General features: G+C 34.4%; 1 pseudogene; it reads right to left on the bottom strand.

Moving 5' to 3' along the window:
• Positions 1-16263: 16263 nt before the first annotated feature.
• On the bottom strand, positions 16264-16944 carry LOC136389478 (ubiquitin carboxyl-terminal hydrolase isozyme L3 pseudogene; annotated as a pseudogene).
• Positions 16945-18553: the final 1609 nt, after the last annotated feature.

Genomic DNA, 18553 nt, shown 5'->3' with positions numbered 1-18553 from the left:
CAACCAGAATTTAACATTGATATAATCAACCACTGTTATGCAGCTTTTCCAGTTTTACTGTACTCATTTGTGTGTATATATCAGTCTACAATATTTTGTTAATTGTATGTTTTATTTAATGCAAACACAACAGTGAAGATAATGGAAATTCCTATCTTCACAAGTACACTTTGAGTTGTCCTTTCTATTTCCACCTCTCTTATGCCTCCTTGGCCCTAACCCCTGCTTAAGAATAATCTCTTTTTCATTTATAATTTTTTTCTTTTCAAAACTCTTATATAAGTGAAATAATACAGTATGCAAACTTGTGGGATTGTTTTTTTCACTCAGCACAATTTCTTAGGAATTGATTCAGATTGTTATTCCTTTTCATTGCTGGCTCATATTCCATATAAAGTAACAGTTTATTCACTTGTTAAAAAATATCTGGAGTGATTCCAGTTGTTACCTATTACAAATAAAACTGGTGTAAACATTAATATTATAGAGATTTGTATGTGAATGTAGTTTCATTTCTCTGGAATAAATTTTCAAGATTGCAAATGCTAAATTGGGTGGAAATTGCATGTGTGGTTTTATAAGAAACTGCTAACAGTTTTTCAGAGTGGCTGTACCATTCTACATACCCACTAGCAATGGATGAGCAATTCTCTTTCTCTGCATCCTTGTCATGATTTGTGTCATCATTCCTTTTTATGTTAGCCATTCTAATAAGTATGTGGTAATGTTTCATGTTGATTCTAAATTGCATTTTTCTGATGACTAATAATATTGAACATCTTTCCATGTGCTTATTTGTCCTATGTGTACCCTCTTTGTTGAAATGTCTCTTTATGTGTTTTGCCAATGTTCTAATTGGCTTGGTTGTTTATCTACTCGGTTTTGAATGTTCTTTATACATTGTAGACACTAGTCTTTGGTCAAATATGTGGTTTGTAAATATTTTCCTCCAGTCTGTTGCTTGTCTTTTCATACCCTTCACATTGGCTTTGACAGAGCAAAAATTTTCCATTTTTATTGGACCTATATTGTCAATATGTACTTTAATGTGTGACATTTTTGGTAATAAGAAATAAGACTCTTTACCTAATACTAGATCCTGAATATTTTCTCATATCTTTTTCTAGAAGCTTTGTATTTGATATCTATAATTTATATTGAGTAAAATTTTATATAAAAATATAATGTTTAGGACAATTTTAGTTTTTCCTTTTCCTTTTCTTTTTTCAATTAATACTAATTTATTTCCCTTTGTTAAAAAAGGCTAGCCTTCTTTCTTCACTTGTTTTTTTTGTAAAAACATTGGTTGAAGGATATTTATGTGGATCAATTTGTCTCTACCTCCACCAATACCACATTTAAAATGTCTTTATTACTTGTTACAGAAAAATCTAAAATATTGGGTAGAGTAGTTTCTTCCATTTTATTTTCTTTATAAAGATTATTTTAGCTACTCTATGTTCTGTACCATCCCATATAAATTTTAGAATGTGTATTTATGTATACAAAATATCCTGCTAAAATTTTGATTGAAAATTAATTAAAACAATGTATCAGTTTGAGGAAAATTGACACCTTTATTAAAATGTTAACTTTTCTAATCCAAGAACAAATATTTTCATTTGTTCATTTTTAAAATTTCTTTCCTAAACAATTTTTAATTCTCAGCATAAAATTCTATATGTTTTGATACATAATAAATACCTAAGTATTTTATTTCCTTGGAGTAATTATAAATAGTATTGTGTTTTTATTTTCATTTTTTTCATATTCACTGTCAGCATAAAGAAATACAAATTATTTTTGTTTATTTATTTTATTAAGCAACTTTATTGAATTCATTTATTAGTTCTAGAAATGCTTTTGTAGATATTTTGGGATTTCTTATAGCATCTTTATATGGCCATTTTATTTCTTCCTTTCCAAACTACAAGCTTTTATTTATTTTTCTGCCTATTATAATGACTAGAGCTTTCAGTACTATGTTTACTAAGAGTAGTATAAGTGGAATTGTTCCTTATTTTAGGGTCTTTTTAGTTTGCAGAGTTGAATATGAGGTCAACTAAAATGATGTGTCAGAGATTAAACATGTTTTAAGGATTTTGATAGTTATTCCAAATCAAAGTTTTTGCCAAATAATACTTCCAGTGGTAGGGCATGAAAGTTTGCATTTCCATGTAGCTTTACAAGTAAGTGTTATAGGTTTTTGTTTTTGTTTTTTTTTCATTTTTAGAGAGGACAGAGAGAGGGAGAGAGAGAGACAGAGAGAGAGAGAAGGGAGGAGGAGCTGGAAGCATCAACTCCCATATGTGCCTTGACCAGGCAAGCCCAGGGTTTCGAACCGGCGACCTCAGCATTTCCAGGTCGACGTTTTATCCACTGGGCCACCACAGGTCAGGCATGTAGGTTTTTAAATATATGTTGTTGCATAATAAAAATGGTATTTAGTAGACTTACTAAATTGCATACATTAAATAAACACTGAGGATGAATGTTTTCCATATGTTGATTTTTATATATTTAGTCTTTTGTAAATTCTTATTTTGTCAATTGTCAGTTTTCTATATAAGCATCCATCTTTTTATTATTGATTTGTAAGATATATATATATATATAACATTTTTATTACACATTAAATTATTGTTTGTTATTCAAGTCTCAGACTTTTCCATTCTGTTTCAGCAATCTGTCTGTCAATTCATATGGCAGGGTCTGCTTTAATTTCTAAAATTTTGTGATATATTGGATTGAAAGTCTTTTATTCAAAGTAAAAGCAAATAATAACCAAAGAGCATGAACAAAATTATGCTACAATCTTAAGAGCTTTGAAGATTCAAACATATGCAAATTAAGCCTTCACTCTGTTTTATACTTCACTTAAGGCTAAATCATTCACCAACACCTTCAGTTATATATCAGCACAATACTTCCAAAATAATTCAACTGCTCACTGAATGCATTAGAGCTCTAACATCTAATATTGTAATATTAAAAAATTTAAAGAAGACATAGTGCTACATAACATTATCTTACTTAAGGTCCGTGTTGGTTCTAGAATTCATTCAGATTCAAGTCTGCATTTTGTTGCCAGTTATGACAATATAGAACATGGTCTGAATCATTGTATATACCAAACAAAATAAATGTTGAGTGGTAATCTCTATTACAATTATTCACTGCCATTTACCCTGAGAATTTGATTTTGGCAGAAATTGCAGCAGCTAAATACAAGCAAATTGTAGCCCTATATCTGACTATAAGTCCTATGTCAAACATTTTCTAGGTAGAGATAGATGAAGCTGCAGCAATCAACTGTGAAGGTGTTCTCAATTAACAGCAGGATGTTTATAAAGAATATCTAATATCTTATTCCCCACGTATTCTTAAATTACAATATAAAGAAAACAGTAACTTCTTTTTTTTTTGAGAGAGAGAGAGAGAGAGAGAAAGAGAAAGACAAGAACATAAATTTATTCTTGTATGTGCCCTGACTGGGGATCAAACCATCAATCTCTGTGCCACTCTAATCAACACAGCTTTCCAGCCAGGGCAACAGTAACTCTTTTTCTGACTATTGTAGTTGTTAAATTGGAATTATCTAGCTCAGACACACCAACAGAGAATATTGGAAAGATATCCCCCAATCCTCCCGTTTGCTTATTATAGCATTTGTAATTGTTGTTTAACAGATGTTAATTATGTTAGCAGAGGTTACTATTTAATCTTAGTGTTTCTGACTTTTGTTTAGATATCTTTTCCTAAAGAAAAAATCATGTGCAGTTCAAATTTCACTTCTTTCACTTATTTTGGCAAGAGATTTATATTTTTGAGCCTCAAATTTTTTATAAGAAAAATAAAAATATATAAAAATGTTATGAAATGTAACTGAAGGCCCTGGCCATATAGTTCAGTTGGTTGGATCATCGGCCCAAAGCCCAGAAGTCACAGTTTCAATTCCTGGTCGGGGCACATACAAGAGCAGATCTATATTCCCGTCTGTCTGTTTCTCTCTCCCCCCTCTTCTTCCTCTCTCTATAAAATCAATAAAAAAAATTTAAAAAGCGGAGAAGTAACTGAAGTAACACATGGAAAATGCCTAGACTAGTGTTTGGAATATGCTGAATATACCAAAATCTTGGCACCTGGTAGAGTCCTCCTTTTAGGACTATTATTTTGTATTGAAGTAGGACAAATCCAACTTTATTTATTTTTTCAAAACAAAGCAATTGCTAACACATTATAAACCTGTTTTCCGCAGGCAAATAGAGCTCACATAACTCCTAGTTCCAAAATGGGTCTCCAGAGCTCATTAATGTATCTAGCAGCTTGCCTCCATGTTTACTCTCCTGGCCTCCAATGGTTTAAAATAAACACTAAAGTGGCAGAAAACACTAAGCCAAATACCACTGATTTAGTTTTATTGATATGCTTAAAAGACTGAATAGTTATTAATTATCACACTTCATTAAAAGTAACAAAAACCAATAGGAATGAAGGAGAAACAGGAGCTGCTAGACAACATGATCTGAGTTCAGGCAGGCTTCACATTCCAATCTAATCTGGTTTTTTCTTGCAGTACAGCATGAACAAGAAACAAAAGCAATTGAGATGATGAGAGGAATAGTTGACCTACCTTGTTGGCAACTAAGGACACATAATAAGGAGTAAAGAACACATGTGTTAGCGGTTCTCAGCCTGCCACCAGAAGGAGCCACATACAAGGTAGCTCAGTCTTATTAACTCAGCATCTTACTGCCAGCTATTCTTGGAGGTATTCAGGTGTGGACAAAAATTATTGGACTGGTGGTCCAGCTCTGCCATTTAATTACTGTTTCCCTTCCATGTGTCATTTGAGGAGCTGATAGCTAGACCAAGCAATTGTGATCCATGGTCCATTAGAGCTGCAAATACTCTAATTGTTGACTTAGCTCAGTCACAGATTGAGAAGGGACAGAGGTTTGGGCTGAGAATGTACTTATTAATTTTATGGAATTTTAAATTTTCATTTTTATTTAGACAAATAAATGAGATAAAGAAAATGAATCAATATTTTGAGGCCACATACCTGCCTAGTTGATCAGGATACAATCAAGTTAAAAACAGATATGGTCTCCACTAGGCAGATCTTACCATTTTGTTGTGGAGAAACAGTAAAATAAAAAAATTGACTGTAAGAAACTATAGTTCAGATAAGACTTTTAAAATAGCAGTGCATGATGTTATGAAACTTTAAAATGGAAATTTCCCCTTGTCCTAGAGTACAGTGAAGATTTCCCAGAGGAGGAGATAGTATTTGAGCTGGAATCTGAAAGATAAATGCAAGTTCACCGGGTAAGGGGGGGAGTACAGGGGAAAGTGCTACCTACGGAGAGAGAACAACATGTGAAAGGCTCCGATACAGAAGGATTCATAACACCTTAAACATCCTAAAAGGGAGCCCACAGCGGCTGGAGTAGGGGTAGGTTCAGATGTAAGGAGAGAGGTAAACAGATCACACCGTCATTCGTCAGCCATTCATTTATCTGCTCAGTAGTTCAGTGAAGATATAGTGAACACTAATCGGGTTCCTTGATAAATATGACTGGAGCAGTAAACATAACTGGAAACTCCTCAGTAAGACAATGTGAGGTAATATGAACTACTTCAGAGAATTAAATCAGGATAAAATGATGAATATTGCAAGTTTTTGAGTGAAACTGAATGTTCAAGAGGAAAAGGACCTTTCCTGAGGAATTGATATCTCATGGCAGGGGGTTAGGGGGAGAAAATAAGAAAGAGCTATTCCTGGTGAGAACCAGGGGAAGAGCATTTCACACAGAGAAAACAGCTCATGAATGACCTTGGAAATGTAATAAGCTTTAGTTACAGAAACAGAGAAATGTACAGCGTGTCTGAAGCATTATGAACGAGAGACAAAGAGAACTAATGTGACACAGGAGATGGAGGCAGGAGCTAGAGCACAGAGATTTATGACCTATGGTAAGGAACTTCATTGTATTCTTCAAGTGATGTTAAGTCTTTGGAGTGTGTGCTGATGTTAGGCATGGGAGTGAAAACAGGGAGTGGAGAGATCACCTAACCTCACTTTAAACTATCAGCCTGGCTTCTGGATAGAGGATGATGCCTGTAGGGCAAGATCAGAAGTATAATTATAAGGCTCTTAAATCAGCTGGGTTGGGAAATTATAACTGTTTAGACTACAGCTGAGATGAGCACAAGGAGATTGATCTCAGGCTGATATGGTATTCAAGAACAGGTGCTGATACATCACGCTGAAAAGATGGAGGAAACAAGGTTGATCCCAATTTTTTTTTTTTTTTTTTTTTTGTCTCGAAATGTGGTGTGGATGGTAAAACTCTTGACTGAAATGCGGGAAAAGGAGAGGCATGAAAAAAGAAAAACATTTAAAGTTCAAGTGTTCTGTTTAGGACAATTTAAGTTTGAAATATCCCCTTAGACAGTCAAGCAAAGATGCCAGGTATAGAGCTTGATAAACAAATCTGAAATCTCAGGAAGAGGTCAGGGCTGAACATATAACCTTGAGAGTCATCAGCACAGACAGAATAAAATGAGTGCCCCCAATGGGAAATAAAGATATTTAAGGTAAGCATATGCAAAACCAGACTCTGAGTCAGGTCTAGGTCAAATTTAGCCTTCATACACTGGAAACAAAGTTATACCTTCCCTAATCCTCATTTGGAGTCAAGCAGGGTATTCACCTGCAGCTTTCTTCAGAGTGGAGATGGAGCCCAAGCATCCACAATTCTACCTCTTTATTTTCAGTCTGAGTACCACTTTAAGCCTTGAGTCTACTGGGAAAGAAATCTCACTATGCTCATATATTTTTCTGTTATATATTCACCCCTAGAATCCCAAGACACCCAGACAGTCTGTTTTTTTCACACACACTAATCCAATAAACCTGTGAACATCTCCTATTCTATATCCTCTCCATAATTTCAGATTCTTTAGTTATGCCCAATGGAATTCAGAGACCATCAGCAGTAAAGTATTCTATTCTTTCAACCTCTTCTCTGAAAGTTCCTATTTATTTTATGGTGCAAAAATAAAAAGAAGAAAAGAAAAGAAGCGTGACCAGGCTGTGGTGCAATGGATAGAGCATCGGACTGGGATGCAGAGGACCCAGGTCCAAAACCATGAGATCAACGGCTTGAGCACAGGCTCATCTGGTTTGAGCACAGCTCACCAACTTGAACCCAAGGTCACTGGCTTGAAGCCCAAGGTTGGTGGCTTAAGCAATGGGTCACTCAGTCTGATGTAGCCCCCCGGTCAAGGCACCATATGAGAAAGCAATCAATGAACAACTAAGGTGCCGCAACAAGAATTGATGCTTCTCATCTCTCTCCCTTCCTATCTGTCTGTCTGTCCCTATCCACCATTTCTCTGTCTCTATCTCAAAAAAAAAGAAAAGAAAGAAAAGAAAAGAAAAAAAAAGTTACCTGGCTTGTCCCTGAGGACACTGTCTCTCCTGCAATCCTCTAGGAGGTATTGTTATGATCACTGGACTGGGAGGTGTGGTAACGGTCCTTTTTGCCCCTCTTTGCTATTTTTATAAAATTCTACAATCTATCTCCCTAAAACACCCAGCTTTGAGTCTTACATCCATGGATTATGTTACTTATTACTTGCCATTTGTTACTGTCATTTTCAGATCCAGTTATTCAACCTCTGTGTTCCAGTGATGTCCATTCTTGGCTCACTGTCTCCCTTACCACACTACTCTAGTCTTAATTCTTAGTGACTTAAATATGCATGTACTTGTCCTGATAACCACTGGTCTCCTGATTTCCTTAATGTACTTTGCAGTAATCATGCCCTCCACTTGGCCTTAGCCACACACTCAATTACCTTATCCTGGGACTTGTTATTACCAATAAAAGCAACCTCCCAATAATAACAATCACATACAGTTCACTCTTTGATTATGACTATTTTCTTAAGTTAATTTCTCTATTACCCATTCCTCCAATTTTTTATTCTACTAGTCTTCTTTAGTCATTCAGCTCTGTAGTATTTTCTTCTTGCTCCTAAACTAGCTTAAATAACATTACAATTATGATAATTCTTTTTACACACACCTTCAACTGCTGGCCTATCTCTAGTTTTGTTGTATTCACCATGTAAAATAATAAACCTGTTTAATTCAACTTTCTGCCTTCACTATACCTGAAATTGGTGAAACATAAACTAAAAAAAAAAAAAATCTAACTACATTGCCATTGACTGCTTCACTATAAAATCATAATCATAAAGCTAAAATACTCCTCTATATTTTCTGGTAATCCCATTATACTTTCCTACATGCATTTGGTTTCCTGACATCCAAAATATCATTTTGTAGCTCTTACTCTCTCCTCAAACTTTCAATACCTTTAATTTCAATGTCATTCCTACTTTTGATTGATTGATTTTAGAAAGACAAGAAGAAGAAGGGAGAAAGAGAGCGAGGGAGAGGGTGGAGGGGAAGCATTCATTTGTTGTTCCACTTAGTTTTGCATGCGTTGGTTACTTTTTGTGTGGGCACTGACTGGGGTTCCGAACCTGCAAACTTGGTGTTTCAGGATGGAGCTTTAACCAACTGAATAATTGGCCATGGCCTCCAACTTCATTCTTACATAAAGATCTTAATTTCTGATTTATAAAAAAAGTTCATGTAATATGTAAAGAACTTCCATACATTTCCAACCACACATTAGCTCAGGTATCATGATCCACACTCATGATCTGCCTTCCGTGTACCTAAAGCCAATTCTTCCACTTGTTTAGTGACCATGCATATGCTCTTAACTAACTTTCCTATGCATTTCTTCACCAATGATCCTCTTTCCTACATCCTAATTTTTACCTTTCTGCTGAGTTATCATAAAAATATATAATTATGCTATTAATAAAAAATTGTTGACTCTACACAGCAAATATTATGCCATTGCTTTGTTCCTCTTTGCAGTGCTTCGGACAACACTTTAACCAACCAAGCTATCCGACCAGGGTTTTTGTCATTATTAAACTGGGGTTATGTATCTTCAGGGAAAGACCACAGAATTAAAATGTCATTTTCATCACATTATATCAAAGGTCATTGACATACCATGGTTGACATTATGTTACTCACATGGCTGTGGTAGTATCTGTGAGATTTCTTCAGTATAAAATTTCCTCCCTTTTCCATTTTGTACCGTTTAGAAGGAAATAACTATGAGCAACCCACACTTAAGGTATGGGAACTTATACTCCACTTTCATAAGGGTAAAGTAACTACAGAATATATATGGAATTCTTCTACACAGATATGTCCTTTCTCCCTTGTTTATTTAATTGTATATGTAATATTTATATCAGTGTGTAATATAGATATTTAATTTATACTCTGGACAATATTCCCATATATATTCTATATATATATGCATACACATATATATTCTATATATATACACATATATGTGTGTATATATATATATACATCTGTGTGTGTGTGTATATATATATATATATATATATATACATACACATTTGTATTTTCCAAAGTTATATTTTGGTGTTCAATGTGATCCAAATTTGGACATGGGGAACTCTTTTAGTTGGCTTCTTCTATGTCCCTTTCTTTGACACATTTCATAATTGTCTTGTCTTATCTTATCTTACCTTTTCTTTTTTATTTTCCTTTTTTTTTTAGCACTTCTTATATTAGAGCATTCAAAGAAGCATCAAGTCCATAGAGTCCATAACTTCTTGATTTAAGTTAGAAACATCCATCTTTCCAAGGGTCCTGGATCCTCCTATTACCAAATAATACTAGAAATCAAGATCTGAGTGCTAGGCATGCTCATTGTTATTGGGATCTTGTTTCTAAGCCTTCTCAACTGACCGAGCAAGAAAATATATCTCTGTTTACTAACCCATATATATACACAAAAGTATAAATCTTTCTATAAGTAGCTATCTGTATTAAATAATAAAATAATGTAATAAAATACTGACCTCATTATGGTGTTTCCAACTCTAATCCATTACCAAATGGATCATTCTAGGTTCCTTCCCATGCTTATTTATAAACTTCCATCCCTGCAGTGAATAGCCTGACTTTCACCATCTGCCATACATTTACTCAACTTTTCATCTGCAGTACACATTTTTAGCATTATTCATAATGTTAACCCATATATGCATGGAAAACAACTTTATCAATTAGAGTACAATATTTACAAACAGCTTCCTTTGTCCTCATTCTTACAAACTCTACTCATTTTTAAATTACACAGGTCAGCATCATTTTCTCCCACCCCACCCCCTCAGTGAAGTAACTTCATATGTTTTTAATAAAGTTAGATCATTTAATCACACTTTGCATTTCATCCTGGGATCCCTTGACTTTCAAATTATTATTTTTTTTAAATTTGCGTTCATTAAGGTGCAAACTCTCTTTAGTAAAGTTCTGTGGTTTTTCAAATGAATATTTTTATATATCCACCATTACATCATCATGCAAAATATTTTCACCACCCTAAAATATCCACTGTGCTTCATTTGTTCAACTTTCTCCTTCCTCAGCCCCCTGACAAGTCCTGATCATTTTAGCATTTCTATTAATTTGCCTTACCCATATTTAATAATTAAGATTATACAATTTATAGACCTTACAGATAGACTTTTACTACTTAGTTATTACTTTTATTACTTAGTTATTAGTTTCTTCCATGTCCCTGTGGATCTTGTTAGTCATTTCTTTTAAGCACTCAATAATATCCCAATGTATGTAGGTGTTACAATTTATTTTTCCAGTCACCTATTGAAGGACATCTTGAATGGTTTCAGTTTCTGATGATAATAAATAAAGGTGATACAAACTATCATGTGCAGATTTTAGTGTGGACATAATTTTTGAATCAGCTTAATAAACACCTAGGAGCACCAATAAATGATAAGATTCAAGTAAACATAAAAGGAGTAAGGCAAAGTGCTAAAATTAAATAATTTTTAACTAGAGTTAGGTAGTTGATAATAATAGGAAGGCATTTATTTTACTTTTTAAAATTTTTCCATTGATTTGAGAGAGAATGAGAAGAAGAAACATCAATTTGTTGTTCCACTTAGTTGTTCCATTTAGTTGTACTCATTGATTGCTTCTTGTGTATGTCCTGACTGGGATCAAACACACAACCTCTGGTGCACTGGGTCGACACTTTTATCCACTAAGACACCTGGCCAGGGCCACTACAGGGAGACCTTTAAATGAAGAGGAAGGAGACTAGTTTAGTAATAACACTAAAAGCAGATTTAACATGGCTACTATTGAACTGCTTTCACAATGTTAAAATGAACTAAATGTAAATTCTGCTTTTGTACATCACATGAAAGAACTATAGCTTTACTTTGTTGATATCTTCAAGATAGTATGTTACTTATAGGTGTTTTAAAGCAACAAAACTAATTAATATATATATATATATATATATATATATATATGATGTAAACATACAAACTATTTTTCTTTATATCTGGTAGTAACAAGTCAGGAACCAAAGAACTTCAAGAGAATAATTTGGAAATGTATAAAAGAGTTAAATTGCAAATAAAGTAAGATGGATACCATTTCCAATTTGATTTCTGAACAATTTCTACCTTAAAAAAATGTGCATAATACAGGACCCTATTATCATAGGAAGTTAACAAATACTGTAAAATATGTATGTGGATTGTTGTCAAGATGGATGTGATGTTGTGATCTAAAATACAAGAAAATATCCAGCCTTAGGATTTACTTTCCTCAGAATTAAGAATATTTAGTGAACAAATTTTTTTTTCCCCAGAAGTACAAGGGCACATATGAGGACAATCTTGATTAGCAATGGCAAAAAGCCCATCAGTCAAAAGGCCCAATTGAAATTGCCAAAGGAACCAAGAAACAGGGAAACAAGACAGTGTCTCCTCACAGAGATTACTTAACTGAATTACCAAGACATACCCTGTCTATACTGTACAGACACAGCATACACAAAATTTTCATGGAACATTTTTTTATAAGATGCTATGTAGACTTTAAATTCCATTATAAAAGAAATATATAAAATATTTGGATATAAATTAATAAGTGAAAAAAATTCAGAAAAATATATAATATAGTATTTTTTAAAAGGCAAAGTTATTTATAGACTGTCAGTTATTATAATTTATGTTCTCTAGGTTCCAGATCCACCCATCACTGGCCCACTTGTCACGGTGGTGCTAGATGTTACCTTCCCATTGTCAGAAGAGGTACTGGGCAGACACTTCTGGATAAAAGGGGTTTGTCTCACTGATTTCAATCTGTTTTTTTCTCAATTTTTACAGCATTCCACTCAATGGCGCTCAATTCCTAGTAGTACACTGGTCTTGGTCCACTCTCTGGAGACTAGCTCAATCTCAGTGTAACCCAACAAACTTCTTCACCATTTAGTAGACTGTAGCCATGCTTTTTCCAACAGAGTCTGAATTTCAGCCTTAGAAATGGAGAGTCACTTGGTTAGTTTTCCTCAGCTCTAGGCTGTGTTAGAGTTCTCTTTTATTTCCTCTTAATAGCTAATCTCTTATATGTTGTTAATTAATTTTTATAGTAAGTTTTTCCAGTTCAGAGTAGAGATAAACAATGGTTTTCTTCTCCTGACTGGAATATTATTTTCTCTCTCTCTCTCTCTCTCTCTCTCTCTCTCTCTCTCTCTCACACACACACACACACACACACACACACACACACAATGCACAGACACTCACAGATACACACACAGAAGATTATAAAGTTATGTTTGAAACAATTAAAAGTAACTATTTCTGAATGCCAGACTTTAGGATGCCCTTTATTTCTTTTCTATTGTCTAAATTCTTTACAACAAACATACATTACTTCTAAATCCTGAAAACAAAGCAATGTTTAGAAAGCATTAGTAAACTCTCTGAAACAAAAAATAAAAATGTATCCAGTATATTAAACTATATTGAGAATCTTATCTCTAAAAAAATTAGGTTGGGAAAATTATTTTAAATATCTCTGTCTTATATTGTATTTTCTAAAAGGATTAAAGTAAGAAAGAAGTAAACAATGAAGTGAATTCAATGAAAAAATGTCAGACACTTATGACAGTGAAATTGTCATTATAACTAATTGCTGTTGCAGACAAGAAAACAAAATGTGGAATTACTTTTATAAACTTGTCCTAGCATAAAAATTGCTCTATTTAGTGCCCTTTAAATGGAAAGTGACAGAGTATAAACTGACCAGACAGCACAGTGGATGTATTATCAGTGCGCTGACATGGCCCCCTTTGCCTGTTCTCTCTGATTTAATGCCATCAGACACAAGGTGATTTAGAACATCCTTGGTAATAATGGAGAGGCTGAAAGCAGATGTGTAGGTATTTTTAATGCCCTTTTCCTCCCCAAAGGTTTGTTCTTTGGTTAAGGCTATACTGTGGAGACAATCAGTATGTTGCAGAATATAATAAAAATGAATATCAAGAGAAGATTACATTGACAGCAGAGAAAACTATTTCTATTCTTCCAAAACTGGATTACTTTCTGGTAAAGTAAAAAAAAAGTGTGTGTTCTTATGTGTGTGTATGTACATGAATATACACATGAGTATGTGTATAATATCTGCATGAACTCAGAATTATCACTGCACATATAAAATCATACTTGATCATCATTAAGTTTACAAATGAAACATGTAATTGTGTAATAAAATTGGCTGCATTGAAGAGAATAATTACTTATTACACTTTTATCTATGTTGTTTCCCAAAGATTTCTCTTATACAAGTTTGCCTTTAGCTGTATCACAGCCCCTTCACCTACATTGTGCCTTGACTTGCATTCCAACAATCACACTAATTTAAACATAGATAAACTTTATTTTTTCTGGATTTGAGCTGCCAACCCAGGCAGAGCTCCAGCAGGACCCGAACCAGTCCTGAACAAAGCAGGAAGGACATAAAAGAAGTCCTCTTGCTTTTTATATGATGGGGTATCTAATTAATCTTTCATCTTAGCCTGCAATTCTACATGCCTGAAGCCAGAGCAAGTCTACTTGATTTCCTCATCCTCTTGGGCAAGTTTGGTTTCTTAAATTATTTATCTTATTGCTTACCAGTAGCTGAAACTACCAGCTCATCAGAGAGAGTAAGATCAGTATAGAATTTTTTTCTCAGATACAATTATTTAAACTTCATTTACTCTTTCCAACATCTTAAATCACCCATCATTCAAGGAGAAAAGAGAATGTAGCCAACCTAAATACATTGTTCATTTTACAACTTATAATCTGTTTTATTATTTTTATATAATCATTATTAAAGATGCTTTTTCATATTCTGACATTCCAATCTTTTACTCTTCAACTTGCTATATTTCCATTTTACCTTACTTAGATGAGTTCAAATTGGCAGTCTAAATTATCTTTTATATCTGCGGTACCTTATTTGTTATGCTTATAAAATTCAATTTAGTTTTAGTTCTTATACTTGAAAAACTTGATAACCTCCATTATTACACTTTTTTTATCAAATATCTTTAAATCATTACATTTGCTTCCATCAGCTACTCTCATGATTTATGGCTCATTTATTCATGTTGAAGTCTAAAATTTTCTTTGTTGGAAACTTTTCTTATCCCAGATGTACTTAGTTGTTTTGTCTGTTTTGGGTTTTTTGTTTTGTTTTGTTTTGTTTTTTGTATTTTTTTGATGTGAGAAATGGGGAGGCAGAGAGACAGATTCTGGCATGCACCAGACCAGGATCCACCCAGCATGCCCACCAGGGGGCGATGCTCCGCCCATCTGAGACATTGCTTCATTTCCACTGGAGCCATTCTAGTGCCTGAAGCAGAGGCCATGGAGCTGTCCTCAGCACGGGGCCAACTTTGCTCCAGTGGAGCCTTGACTGTGGAACCGGAAGAGAGAGATAGAGAGAAATGGGAGAGGGAAGGGTAGAGAAGCAGATGGGTGCTTTTCCTGTGTGCCCTGACCAGGAATCGAATCGAACCTGGGACTTCCACATGCCCGACCAATGCTCTACCACTGAGCCAGGGCCTACTTTGAAGTTTTTTGATGCATGCTTGATTACATTGTACTAAACACAGTCAGATTCTCACCATAATGCTAGGGCAAGAGTTCTCAAACTTGACTACACAAAAGATTAACTTGGAAGCCTGTGGAGGCTATATACAGAATATACAGCTTAAGCTGGATGCTGTGAATAGATTCGGGTAAATTCAAAGAAGGATAAAGAAAATATTAAAAATTAGGTAAATAATAGTGACAAATGACAAATGTACTGAATATACTAAGCTTAGCATTACAGAAAAAAAGCAGACACATTTGACTAGATTATATGTGTTTAAAAATTATTAATAAAAGAGGTAAATAAAGTGGCAAAATCAGATGAGTTTATCTGCCTCTTTTGACCGTTCCTAATGAAGCAAACATCAGGTGGATTAAAATAGTGATATGAAAACTGGTGTTTACCTCTACTGTAGAAAAATATCCATGAAATAATCAAATAAGCATATAAATAGAGACATTTTAATCAACACAGAAAAGTAGAAACATTTTTATATATATGGCAGAACCTTAATAATTTGGTTAGAATGCATAGAAGACCAGATTAGAAGAGCCATAAGACAAATTCCTATTATTCACTTCGGTAAAAGAAGGTCTGGGATGTAAGGGAAGGGCACCTTAATGAAATCATATTCTGAATCTTATTTTGGAAGTGTGAACATAGCTCTGGGATATGCAGAATAAGAAATAGCAACCATCAAGTGTTGTGATTTTTTTTTTCATTAAAATGTGACTGCAGAAAGCCTCCATGGAAAGCTTTCCTGTGGGAGTGGGTGGCTAATGAACAAATATTTAAGTCATAGAAGCCCACCCCACACTCCATACCTACTCTTGAGTCAGGCCCACAACCCTACAACCAAACTAATAAAACACCTAGTTCAGGGCTCTTGTAAATAAGGCAATTTGAGATTAAGGTTGAAATTCTGTTGCTTACAGAAAGATTTGGCAATTAAACTTTTTTTTAAAAAAAAAGAAATACAGCTTTAATTTGGGGCAAAAATATTATAAAACATGGATTAAGTAAAATTTTAATTCACATAAAGTTTAATCAGTCAAGTTAATCAAAATATAAAAAATTTTGATTAGGTGTATGGCAGCAGAAATTGAATTTTTGTTGCAAATAATACAGTACTTGGTGTTTCCATTGTTGACAAACTATGCTGCAGAAAGAGCAACTGCACTGAATCCCAATTCTTCAGGGTGACATTCCACAAACTTGCAAACTTCTGTGGCATCTTCTAATAACATTTCATCACTAGTTTCACCATGGTTAATTGGAAATGGTTTCTGTCCTTCTAATTCATAAAGATAACCATCTATGTGAACTAATGCAATAAAATGAAGATATACTTTTTCATCTATACTTAATGCCTCAGTTTGACTTTCATGGGCATTGGTCTCATGAGTAACTCAAATAGCATCATAGTTTTCCAGGTATCTGGCTCGTTCTTTAGAGCTCATTGACACAGACTCACTCGTCCAGGAATTTTTTCAATGTGGACTCAGATTCGAAGTGCATATTGTCTTTATTGTTAGCAATAGCACAGATAAGTTCAGTTGTTCCACAGACATTGCTGATCATTTGTCTCATGAAATATACTGATTATGTAACACCTTGTCCCTGAAATTTTATTTTTTCTTCCTCTTCTGTTCTGAATACTTCATACTTTTCTGTAATAGGTAAGTCACTGCACACAGTGGTCTTGGTTCCATGCTAAGGAGTTCAGGTCCATTCCACATAATCAACCAACTGCCAATTGGGATGTAGACCTAATTGAGAAACTAGTTGGTGATCTTGAGATTGGCCTCCAGTGGCAGCCAGTGCTGATGCTTCATGGCAGCTCCACCCAGGCACCCTCCAGCTCTGACAGCCAGCCAGGTGTCCCAGCAATTTAACTTTATAAACTCAGTTTTTTTAATCTGAATCACTAAAAAAGTATCTACCTTATGGGTTTAGTGTAAGGAATAAGTAAAATAATTCAGGTAAAGCAATTAGCTCTTTTTAGATCCTAGAAGGTAGGGCTTTAGTCCCAAAAACCATGGATGTAGTGGAAGAGCTTCCTTGCAGACTTATCTTCCAAAACTATAGAATGTCAGCTATACACATCTTATTTTCAGATGACGATCAAGACTAGAAGGCACTGGGTATATAACTTGTTCCTCTAAGCTATGTCCTGACAGTCAGAACCTGCAATAAACAAATTTCAGCTTAGTCAATGTTCTCCTTGAATGCGGGGTCCGAGAAAGGGGCTAGCCCGCAGACTCACAGTCACTGCCGCTCTAGGAAACAGATGTTTCTTTGTTTGTTTGTTTTTACCATAAACCAAGACATTCAGACATCATAATAAAAATGTGGTTGATTGGGTGCTAAGACAAGAAGTAGAAGAAAGTTTGCTTAAGACTCAAAAGAGACATGAGAGCTTTTAAGTACAGGTAGAATATATAATAAGCATGGGTTTAGATATCTAGGTGATACAGTCCACTTAAGAAATTACTCCCTAAAGTGATAGTAGATTGACATAATAATTGAATTAATAAACAGAAATAGTAATAGAGTAATGATGAAAATAAAAATAATAAATATAAAATAAAAATAAGTAAAAGCAAATATATGTATAGATAGATTAAACACACATACATTTCAAAAATTAAAAACGTAATACTGAAATAAGTGACAAGTTTTTACATTGTTAAATAGAATTGAGCACAGAAAGAGAGATACAGTGAATTTTATTATAAGATATTTGGCAATAGTTGAGTTTTAAAACTCTTTGTATAAATACTATAGAAAATAATAAAATTAATTTAAAGTATACTTAACAGTAAATTAAATATTATAAAAACTGTTTAAGAATTCTGAGAAAAATTAAAGAGCAATAAAATAATATGGGCAAGGCCCTGGCTTGTTGGTTCAGTGGTAGAGTGTTGGCCCAGCATGTGGATGTTCCGGGTTCAATTCCCCGTGAGGGCACACAGGAAAAGCATCCATCTGCTTCTCCACCCTTCCCCCTGTCTTTCCTTTCTATCTCTCTCTTCTGCTCCTGCAGCCAAGGCTTTATTAGAGCAAAGTTGGCCTGGGCGCTGAAAATGGTTCCATGGCTTCCACCTCAGGTGCTAGAATGGCTCTGGTTGCAAAGGACCAATGCTCCAGATGGGCAGAGCATCACCCCCTAGTAGGCATGCCAGGTATATCCCAGTCAAGCATATGTTGGAGTCTGTCTCTCTGCCTCCCCACTTCTCACTTCAGAAAAAGAAAGATAATATGGACAAGAACAAAGACTTGTTATCTGTTCTTTCAATACAGAAGGTGTATTCAAAGAAGAGAAAGGAGAAAAAAAAAGAAGGAAGTGACATATGTCCAGGAAATTTAATAAAGACTATAAAAGACTTTTGTTCCAGGAAATTTAATAAAGACTATAAAAGACTTTTCAAAACACCTGGAGAA

The sequence above is a fragment of the Saccopteryx leptura genome, chromosome 1, assembly GCF_036850995.1.
Source record: "Saccopteryx leptura isolate mSacLep1 chromosome 1, mSacLep1_pri_phased_curated, whole genome shotgun sequence".
Taxonomy (NCBI): Eukaryota; Metazoa; Chordata; class Mammalia; order Chiroptera; family Emballonuridae; genus Saccopteryx; species Saccopteryx leptura.
The sequence above is the reverse complement of the archived record's forward strand: the minus strand, read 5'-3'. Positions and strand labels throughout refer to the sequence as shown.